This window comes from Crocuta crocuta, unplaced genomic scaffold (genome assembly GCF_008692635.1).
Source record: "Crocuta crocuta isolate KB4526 unplaced genomic scaffold, BGI_CrCroc_1.0 scaffold64, whole genome shotgun sequence".
Classification (NCBI taxonomy): domain Eukaryota; kingdom Metazoa; phylum Chordata; class Mammalia; order Carnivora; family Hyaenidae; genus Crocuta; species Crocuta crocuta.
The window spans coordinates 1,070,293-1,079,303 of record NW_027530640.1 but is presented as its reverse complement, the minus strand read 5'-3'; positions in this window follow the sequence as shown (position 1 = coordinate 1,079,303).

The window sequence follows — 9,011 nt, the reverse complement described above, 5'->3', positions numbered from 1 at the left end:
CCCCCCCAACTCATGCTCTGTCTCTCTCTCAAAAATAAACATTTAAAAAAAACTTTTTAAGAAAATATATTAAAATTCTGGTGAACTCACTATGGATCCTTGTCACTTTTTCTCGTTCCCCACCTGTCCACCTCACTCCATCTACACCCTCCTCTACACACACACACGCACGCACACACACACACACACACACACACACACACACACACAGGAAAAAGAGTTCTCTTCTTTTGGTGGCCATCAGCTGTGGCAGCCATCAGGTTCGCTGACCTTGAGGCGCAGAGACGAAACTCCTGATGTGTCAGGCTCAGGGCAGTGGATTTCAGCTTTACCATCATGTATGCATATTATATGATTGAGCCTGGCCCCCGCAGGGTCTTGGCACTGCCCTCTGCAGCTGTGAGAACTCCATCAGCAATCATGGCTTTGCCAAGCCCATCCCAGCAGAGCCCCCCAAAACAATAACAAAGAAAGGTCCTCTGGTGCTCACACAAACCACAATGAGTACATCAGGCTTTGAGGGGCAGCAGTTCTGCGCCATTTTGAAAATGACATTCCTTGGGGGGCTCTCCATCTTCACTATCAGCAGCCGTGCCAACAAGAACAGGGCTGTGATCAGCAGCTCTGGAGAGGGTGAGACGTAAAGCTCCAAGTCCAGACTCAGCAAAAAGTGCTGAGGAAGAATCGTGGACAGACATGGAGGAGGCGGGGATGAGGGTGGGGGTCGTCTATAAAACATTGGGCTTCCTTGGGGCGCCTGAGTGGCTCAGTCGGGTGGGCGTCCGACTTCGGCTCAAGTCATGATCTCACGGTTTGTGGGTTTGAGTCCCGCATCAGGCTCTGTGCTGACAGCCAGCTCAGAGCCTGGAGCCTGCTTCGGATACTGTGTCTCCCTCTCTCTCTGATCCTCCCCTGCTCATGCAGTCTCTCTCTGTCTCTCAGAAATAAATAAAATATTTTTTTAATTAAAAAAAGAAGTTTGGGCTTCCTTGAGTCAATAAGAAGACAGTCAAATGGGATTCTGCTCACTGCTATTGACATTTGGGGTTCAATCTGATGTCAGACTGCATTTGCAATCTGTAGCTGCTAATCCTGAGATAGCGGATTATATTCCCTAAACGGCTTCTGTCTATGAGTCTCTGAAATTCACAGAGATGTTAGGCTGCATTGTGGTAGAATTATTCTGTGATTTTGACTCATTCTCCTGCCCATGTTTTCCAGAATGCCACTAGAGAGATTTCTACACAAAATATTAGAATAGGAAATAATACCCAAACACCACCTACAAACATTATGTCAACTGCTTTACCTACCTTATCTCTGTCTCTCTTCTTCTCTTAAAAATAAATAAACATTAAAAAAAATATTCAGGGGCACCTAGGTGGCTCAGTCGGTTGAACGTCAGACTTCGACTCGGTCATGATCTCATGGTTTGTGGGTTCAAGCCCCTTGTCAGGATCTGTGCTGACAGCTCAGAGCCCAGAGCCTACTTCAGATTCTGTGTCTCCCNAAATAGCATTTATACACAAAAAAAAAAAAAAAAAAAAAAAAAAATTAAAAATTATTAAAAAAATTTAAATTTCTACCACGGCCCTAACAGAGACATGTTATTATCTCCATTTTAGAGATTCAAAAAGAGGCTCATCGATTTTAAATAACTGAAGATCAGACAAGTGATAAGCTTTGAAACTTCTTAATCAAACAAATGGAAATAAACACGAAACTAGAGCAGGCAGAAGATTCTGGAACATACTTCTTTATGTTTAGTCCAGACTCCCTCGAAGCAAAACAGGAGACAAGGATTCATGAGCAAAGGTTCTGGGAAAAAGGTCTCCCAGAGAACACTGATAGGGGTGCAGGAAGCAAGACTGGAAATCAAGCAAAGGTGCGATCTCAGATGAAGACCCACAGACACCTCACTTCACCTAATCCCACAGAGGAGGTCCAGGGTGGAAGCTACACCTCACAGTCATCCAGGCCAACCAGAGGCATTCCCATACCCCTGGGTCAGGGCCATCTCCTGACGGGGAAAAAAAAAAAGCCACAGACCTGGCCACTGAAAGCAAATCACATCAAGCCCACCAGCATGCACAAACAGTAGAAAGGAATCTGAGGAATCTGGCCAGAGCCCAGACATTGTCTGCTAACGCATTCAACAGCACAGCTGGCTCTCAACCACCCGCATATCCTTGAAAGTCATCCCTGGTGAGAGGGAGTGCTTCCAGAATTTGGGCTTCAGACAGACGGTGTGTACTCATAAGGAGTAAAAAGACTGAGGTCAGCCTTTTTGTTTATTGAAAGTGGTCCGTGATTTTGGGAGCCCAGTATTTTCAGGTTCCATAAGGGGAAGGAGTGTGTGGTGAAGGAGGCACGCTGATACAGCCAAAGGATCTGTGGCCTTGCCCAAAGATGAGGTATGCCTCTCCACACATGACCCAGTGCCTGGCTCTGTGACCCTGGGCAAAGCATTTAACTATGTGAGTCTCAGTTCCCCCAGCAGGAAAGAAAAAGAAGTCCAATTTCAAACAGGTATCACAAGAGCAGGTTCAGGAATCTTGGGAAATGGCTGAGGAATCCTGGGAAATGGCAACTTCTTGAGTGAGGAAGAGATGGGAGATAATATTCAGTGAATATCTGCACGACAGTAACAATGGTCATTTAGTAAGGACATAGGCAGGGACTCTGCAAAAATTATTTGCCGTATTTGCATGATAACCCTCTCACAGATACTGTGTTAGTTATTTCCTAGGGCTACCATAACGAAGAGCATGGCCCGGGTAGCTTCAACAACAAAACTATATCTGCTTGCAGGTCTGGAGGCTCCAAGGCCAACATCAAAGTGCCAGCAGGCTGGTCCCCTCTGGGGGCCATAACAGAGGGGCTCTTCCAGGCGGTTGTCCTTAGCTTGCGAATGGTCACCATTTTGGTGCCTCTCTACACAGTCCTCCCTCCCCTGTGCATCCCTAAGAGCCACTTTTGTGGGTCTAATTTACTCTTTTTTTTTTTAAAGGACATGGGAGACTGGATTAGGGGCCCACCCTGATAGTCTCATCCTAACTCAATCACCTCTTTAGAGGCCCTGTCCCCAAACACAGTCACATTCTGAGACACTGGAGGTTAGGACCTCAATGTATGAATTTGCAGGGGTTGCGTGGCAGGGGTCGGGGGTCGGGGGGGAGGTGGGATACACAATTCAGCCCCTAACAAGTCCTGTGATTCCTATCTTACTGATGAGGATGTTAAGGTCTGTTGTGTAACACAGCCAGTAAATCGAGGAGGCAGGATTTGAATTTGGGTGTGTGTGACATCAAAATCTGTAGTCTCCACCCTATGACACTGCTCTGAAAGCTGATGAGTAGCACCTAGATGAAGCTAAGAGTGACATCAATATCCATATTTATGGGCCACAGATACGTCTAAAAGGTATGATCGGTGATTTACTGAGAAGCCTGCTTTGAAAGCCATAATACATATAAATCCTGCCGTTGTGGGTTAATTTATATCTTGTTCCTTTGTTACTATAGAAAATTTCTCTAAGCAACAGAAAAATCAGTAATCCGCCCCTGCACAGGCACATACCTGCCCTGGCTAATTAGTGAAGACACTGTTCCAAGTTCTGCTCCTAATTAACAGTGTGCACTGCTTATGCCAAAACACAGGCCCAGTGTCCCTTACAGTTTGTCATCCATCTGGTCTCCAGGCCGGTGCTGCCAGTGTCGGGTGTGGCTGCTGTCCGAATGTCACCCCTCTTTCTGCGTAGGGTGGGAGGAGGGGTTCGTGCAGGGTAATGAATCAATAGCACTCAGCCAATCTTCTGGACTCTGTTGACATGCATGGCCAGTTTTCTCTGGTGATTAATTACACTTGCTTTTTGCAGGAGGATTAATTCACTTTTCTGGAGAGCTTTTCTGATTCGTGCTATTAAAAAGCAAATCTCAACAATTCCCCTAGCTCAGAAGGAATGGAGTCCAGTTCAGTATAGATCAACACAGAGTCAAAATCCACAGCTTGAAAGAGAGGATAGTTACACATAACGGGAAAGGGGTGTGTGTGTGTGTGTGTGTGTGTGTGTGTGTGTGTGTAGATGCATGTAATATGCACAAATATGAGCATGAACCTAAACTTTGTAATAATTATGATTTTTCTCCTGAAGGTGACTGTATGTCTCTTTTTTCATGGTTGCCACCTATTGCAAAAAGCCTACTAAAATAACTGTACAAGCAAATCAGATACTGCACATTTTAAGTAATAATACAGTCAAAAGAAAGGAGCAGATAATTGGAGACATATTCACAATTAGACATAACTCTCTTCAAACAAAGAAGGACCCCCAGTTAATTAATGTTTGTCAAGCACTTTAAAATCATACAATTCAACACCCTAGACATTCCCACCTAAAGGTAGGGACACACAAGGAGGGGAAAGCATCATAGACTGGCTCTGGGTCTGTCTTGCTCAGTTATTCACCAGATTTACCAGACAGGGAGCATAAAAACCACATACACACAAAGTAGCTGGAACTAAATTTCCTTAAAAGCTATTGCTCTGTCTCTACTTCTCATTTTTCTTTATGAGTGAATGGGGAATAATTCTCCTGCAAATCATTTCACAGGAGCAAGAACATCAATTCTTAATTATTAATATCACAATTTGTTATTTATTAAGCATCAACAGTGCATTAGAGGTTGTACAAAACACACACAGCTCTGGGTCTTAAATCAAGCCGATTTACTCAGAACTGTGGGTCTTTAGCCCCCCCCCCTTTTTTTTTTTTGGATGGGATCTGGGCAGTGAGCTGGATAATGAGAAGCTGCCTGCCTTGGAGGGAAGTGTCTTTCTAGCATTAGGTTTTATCTCTTTCCAAAGAAGAGCACAGCATTTGCCTGAGAATCAAAGATTCCAAACTAGGGAATGGACCTTGAAGGACATCACAACCAGTGGCCTCTGAGCTTGCTGACCATGGGTCTACCTTAGTTTAAACATGCACCCTGTTATTTTTATAGATTCATTTATATGTTATATACACACACCATTGTACCAAAACATTGTGATCATTACAGAAACCTACAAAATGAGAAAACGTTTAAAACAATATATACATAAATGTTTGAAAATAACTTTCTTGTTGTAGTTTATTAATAGGAATGTAGAATTCTGCTCTCACTAAAAAGATGCCACAACTGGTAACAGTTCTTTACTGAATAATGTAATTGAATAGGAGTCATTATTTTTTCTTAGTTTCATATTTTGATACACAGATTCAGTTTGGCGTAACTTCTGTGACTGTCACTGCTCAAAAGATGCTTTTCAAAAGAACATCCATCCAAATGTGGGGGAGGGGGATGCATTGTTGGTTGGGCTTACTAAGTCATGGAAACTTTTTCTTTTTTAAGTAATCTCTACACCCAAAATGGGGTTCGAACTCACAACGCCAAGATCAAGAGTGCCATGCTCAACCGACTGAGCCAGCCAGGAGCTCCCCTCAGTAAACTTATTTTTAAAATCATCCACCAATTATGAGAAGGTGTTTGTAGAAATTTGCTAGTCAATTTCAATTTTTTTCTGCTTTATCTTTTGTTCTTGTCAACAAATTGGAACTTAGTATATTTTTATATTTTTAATAAAGGAGTTCAAAACACACCGAATCCTTCATTTTCAAATCAGTTGTGAAATTCTATTACTACGTTTCCTAAGTTTGTGATGTTATGGTTTTTTAAAGTTTACAAACTTCTATAGCTTTGGCAAAAAAAAAATAACATTAATGATGGAAACGTTTCCAGTCATTATTTTTAGAATGCATTCTCCATACCACAAGTTCTTTTAAAAAAGTAACTGATTTCACATTTTTAGATGAGCCACTTATATTAGTTGACTGATTAAAAGCTTTCACTTAAACCCCATTCTTCCATTGACTAACTGAGTGGTCTTGGGGAAGTCACCTCATCTTTCTTTGCCTCAGTTTCCTTCACCTGTCAAGTATAGTTAGTTCCTACCATCACAGACTGTGAGAAGAGTCACTGACTTAACCCGTATAAAACAGAACAATGCCTGGCTCATACTAAATTTTATAATAGGCTCCACACCCAACATTGGGTCTTGAACTCATGACCCTGAGATCAAGAGTCATACGCTCTACTGACTGAGTCAGACAGGCACCCCGAGTGTGTTTAGTTTTTCACAAATTTCTGCCAAAAGCCCTACCACCAACAGCTGCTTGTCATCCCAGAAGGTCAGTATAATTGGACACATGTCTTTCTGTAAAAGAAAAGTGTACAACTTTGACGATGCTTTAATTATTTTGACCCAAGAGCGCCCACAAACTTCTCTGTGACACGAAAGGTTGTGATGGTTATTCCCCACTTCATTCAAAATACTATAAAGATTCTCCTATTTGCAATTCTGTTATTGAAGATAACACAGTCCATACATTTCCCTACCCGGGCACAATCAACTACAATATATGGAAACATGCTAATGTGGAGGAACAAAGGAAGACACGGCCTTGGGCTTCCGTGTTAGAGGCTCCTGCTCACTGCAGGAGCAGATGTGACACCTCAGATGTGACAGAGATTGTGTGGCTCACTAGACACTGAATATTAAGCTTCGTTCTTTTTTTTTTTTCTTCTAGATAAAATGTAAATATGAAGGAAATGTCCTCCTTCTTCTGCCCTCCACTGTGGAGTCCAGTGATCTGGCCCAGTGGTTTCCCAACAGAGATTCTCGAGATTCCACCCAGAGCTGCTGAATCAGACTCTCCGGTTAGGCCTGCTTCTCATCCAGCTCCCAGCCGGCATTAGTCTGACAACCAGATGACTGTCTGACCTCCCCACAAGGGAGGCTCCTTTACCAGAGCCTTGATAGATGGCCATCTTCTTGAACATTTCAAATGACAAAGCAGCTTATTCCTTCCAAGGTAGCCCACCTCAGTTTTGGGGTCCTGTAATGGTCAGGAGATGTCTTCTTCTACCTCCCTGTCATTCTACCTTGTATGATTATTTTGCTCTGTGGAGTCACACAGAAAATTATTCACACAGTCTCCACTTCCATTCACCCTATCTCTTCCACAGACTTTTCAATCAATCCCCATTTGACTTGTTCTCTGGGATATTCTTTTATCCCAATTCCCCTCCCTGGCTGCTCTCCTACTTGGAAACGTTGCTTAATATCCCATAGGTCATCAGACCAGGCCAGGATGCTGTGGGTGGGTGACCTTCTCAGACTATTGCTGCAGTTTCCGTGGCATCATTAGGGCCAAAGGGGTTCATCATTGCCAGCTGAGGCTCACATGTTCTCTCCATTTGGGTGCTTCATATAGATGCACTACATACCGTCACTGAGAATAAAAATACCTTTCATGATTGAGAAGTATATCCAAATCCTCATCAAGACATTCCCTGTATCTTCATGCATAAAATACACTGGTCTGCAGTGCAAAGCCCTCAAGATTTGATACTGTCTACTTTGTGTCTCTCTTCTAGTCTTGTTTCATACCATAAGAAACATGGGATCGAGACAAACAGTGAACTAGAGTCAGGGCAGCTGGTATCATGTAGGCCCAGTTCTACTGCATAAATTTTAGCAAAACACGTACCCTTTCTACATCTCGTTATGCTCATCAGTGGAGTGAGAATATGAATGCCTGCCCTCCTGACCTCAGAAAGTTTTAGCAAGAATCCAATGAGTTACAAATTGAAAAAGCCTTTTAAATCGTTTAAAAGAGTTATAACAATAATAATAATAACATGATTACTATTATGCAACCTGTAGGCATTTAATAAATATTAACAGGGAAATGAAACAGACAGATAAACGGTAGAGAGCAGACTGAATGATGGAAAGAAGGGCGGATCAGAGAAAAGATAAGACGTAACAACGATTCAATCTCTTGGCACCTTAAGTCCGTGTCTGTCGCTGATGGTAACACAGAAAGAATCATGATGCTTTAAGTCCAGGGCAGTGTTTAATAAATGCAGAGCTTAGTTTCTGGTGAGGGATCATCTCACCCTGAATTTCTGTAGCTCCATGCAGTTAATGAGGCATCTAACAGCACCTGTTCAGAATTTACCCAGGAAGCAATATAACGGGTAGGACGCAGGAGGTAAGGCACAAGGCTCACATTCATCAATGCACATTGCTGGTCTTCCGGGGACAGCAAAATATTTAACTGCTCAGCAGCAAATCCTATCTGACTGTTTAAGTAAAAGGTAATGATTAATATTAAGCTAAAAGTGTGTGCCTTTCCACATTTTATTAAATAAAATACACTAATGGCATATGTATGAAATAAAATTGCATTTTCAACAAGGTTTTCATTCTCCCGTGAACTAAGCATCACAGGATACTTGGTTCTATGCGTTTAGTCACCCATCCATTTATTCGAACAAACATCTCTTAAGTGAATATTACGTGCCAGGCTTTATCCCACCCAGAGCGGGACTAAGTCTGAGGACTAGGGGGTGGCGGGAAGGAGAAAGAGACACACGTGCGCGCACGCGCACACACACACGTATAACGTAAATGCAATATGATGTGATAAAACACAGGCTGAGTCAGGAAGCAGTGGGCTCACAGGTAATCTGTAAGCAGCGAATGAGTCAGGACTCAGTTACAGATCAGAGAAACTACACTAGCTTGCTTAAGTAGGAAGAGATTTAATACAGGGAATTAGGTGCTAACGAAATCATGGAAAGGTCAGAAGGAGCACTGGGTTCATGCGAAACCTGAGCAGCAGTCCTAGGATACTGCAGAACTGCACCCCCAGGGGGAGCTGCCCTCTTGGCCACCCTCAGGAAGCAGGAATCCAGAGACTCCCAATGCAATGCTGGCTCCAGAAATGCACTTCATTAGCAGCTCTCTTCAGAGATGATAATTGTGCATTCCTGCTAGATCCTTACTGGAAGACAGGAAGGAAGGAAGGAAGGAAGGAAGGAAGGGAGGGAGGGAGGTAGGAAGGGAGGAAGGAAGATGATAGATAGATAGATAGATAGATAGATAGATAGATAGATAGATAG